We start from the raw sequence: 3,436 nt of genomic DNA on the forward strand, positions 1-3,436 counted from the left end.
AAGGTCCGGTCTTCTCAATTGAACCGGCTTGCCTCTTGAGTCAACTTTCCATTGAGCTCCTTCTACACATATGTCCATGAGGACTTAGTCCAACCTTTGATCAAAGTTGACCCTTCTAGTATAGGGGCGTGCGTTTTCTTGCATCATTGGCAAGTTGAATGCCAACCTTACATTTTCCGGACTGAAATCTAAGTATTTCCCCCGAACCATGGTAAGCCAATTCTTTGGATTCGGGTTCATACTTTGATCATGGTTCCTAGTGATCCATGCATTTGTATAGAGCTCTTGAACCATTAAGATCCCGACTTGTTGAATAGGATTAGAGAGAACTTCCCATCCTCTTCTTCTAATCTCTTGTCGGATCTCCAGATATTCGCTCTTTTTGAGCTTAAAAGGGACCTCAGGGATCACCTTTTTCTTGGCCACAACTTCATAGAAGTGGCATTGATGGACCTTTGAGATGAATCTCTCCATCTCCCATGACTCAGAGGTGGAAGCAATTACCTTCCCTTTCCTCTTTCTTGAGGTTTCTCTGGCCTTAGGTGCCATTAATGGTTATGGAAAAACAAAAAGTAATACTTTTACCACACCAAAATTAAAAGGTTTGCTCGTCCTCGAGCAAAAGAAGAAAGAAAGAAGGAGAAGAAGAAGAAAAATGGAGGAGAGGGAGAGAGGTGTGTATTCGGCCAAGGGGAAGAAGAGATGGTTGTGTTGTGTGAAAATAAAGAAGGAATGAGGGGTTTATATACGAGTAGGGGGAGGTTTAGGGTTCGGCCATTAGGGTTGGGTTTGGGAGGGAAAAGAATTTGAATTTTGGAGGTAGGTGGTGTTTATGGGGAAGAGTGGAGGGATGTGAGTGGTTAAAAGGTGATGGGGAAGAGTGATTGAGGTGAATGGTGAAGGGTATTTGGGGAAGAGGGTTATGAAAAGGTGTGAAGAGGGGAGAAGAAGGGTATGTGGGGATCCTGTGGGGTCCACAGATCCAATGGGGTCAAGGACTTAGCATCCCTGCTCTAATTAGGCGTGCAAAACGCCCTTAGAATGCATGTCTGGCGTTAAACGCCAGCTTACTGCTTGTGTCTGGCGTTTAACGCCAATTCCATGCTCTGTTCTGGCGTTAAACGCCAGTCTGGTGCTTGTTTCTGGCATTTAACACCATCTTGATGCTTCTTTCTGGCGTTAAACGCCAGTTTGATGCTTCTTACTGGAGTTTAAACGCCAGTAAGCTCTTCCTCCAGGGTGAGCTATTTTTAATGCTGTTTTTCATTTTGATTTTGATTTTTCAGTAGTTTTTGTGACTTCACATGATCATCAACCTAAAGAAAACATAAAATAGCAATGGAAAATAAATAGATATAATTAAATAACATTGGGTTGCCTCCCAACAAGCACTTCTTTAAAGTTAATAGCTTGACAGTGAGCTCTCATGGAGCCTCACAGATGTTCAGAGCATTTTTGGGACTTCCCAACACCAAACTTAGAGTTTGACTATGGGGTCTTTGGTTGACTCTGCAGTGAGAGAAGGTTTTCATGCTTCCTCTCCATGGTTACAGAAGGGGATTCTTGAGTTTCAAACATAAGGTTGTCCTCATTCAGTTGAAGGACTAACTCTCCTCTGTCCACATCAATAACAGCTTTTGCTGTGGCTAGGAAGGGTCTTCCAAGGATGATGAATTCATCCTCATCCTTCCCAGTGTCTAGGATTATGAAATCAGTAGGGATGTAAAGGCCTTCAACCTTTACTAACAAGTCCTCTACTAATCCATAAGCCTGTTTCATTGATTTGTCTGCCATCTCTAGTGAGATTCTTGTAGCTTGTACCTCAAAGATTCCCAGTTTCTCTATTACAGAGAGTGGTATAAGGTTAATGCTTGACCCTAGGTCACACAGAGCCTTCTCAAAGATCATGGTGCCTATAGTATAGGGTATTAAGACTTTACCAGGATCCTGTTTCTTTTGAGGTAATTTCTGCCTATCCAATGCATTCAATTCATTGGTGAGCAAGGGAGGTTCATCTTCCCAAGTCTCATTACTAAATAATTTGGCATTCAGCTTCATGATTGCACCAAGGTACTTAGCAACTTGCTCTTCAGTAATGTCTTCATCCTCTTCAGAGGAAGAATACTCATCAGAGCTCATAAAGGGTAGAAGCAGGTTCAATGGAATCTCTATGGTCTCTAGATGAGCCTCAGATTCCTGTGGTTCCTCAAAGGGAAACTCCTTACTGGTCAGTGAACATCCCAGAAGGTCTTCCTCACTAGGATTCACATCCTTCTCCTCCTCTCTGGGTTCGGCCACACCAAGTAAGGTTATGGCCTTACACTCTCTTTTTGGATTCTCTTCTGTATTGCTTGGGAGAGTACTAGGAGGAGTTTCAGTGACTCTTTTACTCAGCTGGCCCACTTGTGCCTCTAAATTTCTAATGGAGGACCTTGTTTCATTCATGAAACTTAGAGTGGCATTAGATAGATCAGAGACTATATTTGCTAAGCTAGATGGACTCTGCTCAGAATTCTCTGTTTGTTGCTGAGTGGATGATGAAAAAGGCTTGCTATTGCTAAACCTGTTTCTCCCACTATTATTAAAGCCTTATTGAGGCTTTTGTTGATCCTTCCATGAGAAATTTGGATGATTTCTCCATGAGGGATTATAGGTTTTTCCATAGGGTTCACCCATGTAATTCACCTCTGCTATTGCAGGGTTCTCAGGATCATAAGCTTCTTCTTCAGAAGATGCTTCTTTAGTACTGTTGGATGCAGCTTGCAATCCATTCAGACTTTGAGAAATCATATTGACTTGCTGAGTCAATATTTTGTTCTGAGCCAATATGGCATTCAGAGTATCAATTTCAAGAACTTCCTTCCTCTGAGGCGTCCCATTACTCACAGGATTCCTTTCAAAAGTGTACATGAACTAGTTATTTGCAACCATGTCAATGAGTTCCTGAGCTTCTGCAGGCGTTTTCTTTAGGTGAATGGATCCACCTGCAGAATGGTTCAATGACATCTTTGATAATTCAGACAAACCATCATATAATATATCCAGGATGATCCATTCTGAAAGCATGTCAGAAGGACACTTTTTGGTCAGTTGCTTGTATCTCTCCCAAGCTTCATTGAGGGATTCACCTTCTTTTTGTTTGAAGGTTTGAACATCCACTCTAAGCTTGCTAAGCTTTTGAGGAGGAAAGAACTTGGCTAAGAAAGTCGTGACCAGCTTATCCCAAGAGTTCAGGCTATCTTTAGGTTGAGAGTCCAACCATATTCTAGCTCTGTCTCTTACAGCAAATGGGAAAAGCATAAGCCTATAGACCTCGGGATCAACCCCATTGGTTTTAATAGTATCACACATCTGCAAGAATTCAGTTAAGAACTGAAAAGGATCTTCTGATGGAAGTCCATAAAACTTGCAATTCTGTTGCATCAGATAAACTAAT

General features: G+C 41.9%; 1 non-coding gene across 1 annotated transcript; it reads left to right on the top strand.

The window, feature by feature from the left end:
* The first annotated feature begins 3,060 nt into the window (after positions 1 to 3,060).
* On the top strand, positions 3,061 to 3,168 carry LOC112725222 (small nucleolar RNA R71). Its single transcript, XR_003164344.1, has one exon. It is a non-coding gene; the product is annotated as a small nucleolar RNA R71 (small nucleolar RNA).
* The last annotated feature ends 268 nt before the right edge of the window (positions 3,169 to 3,436 follow it).

Source organism: Arachis hypogaea, chromosome 11 (genome assembly GCF_003086295.3).
Source record: "Arachis hypogaea cultivar Tifrunner chromosome 11, arahy.Tifrunner.gnm2.J5K5, whole genome shotgun sequence".
In the NCBI taxonomy this organism is placed as follows: Eukaryota; Viridiplantae; Streptophyta; class Magnoliopsida; order Fabales; family Fabaceae; genus Arachis; species Arachis hypogaea.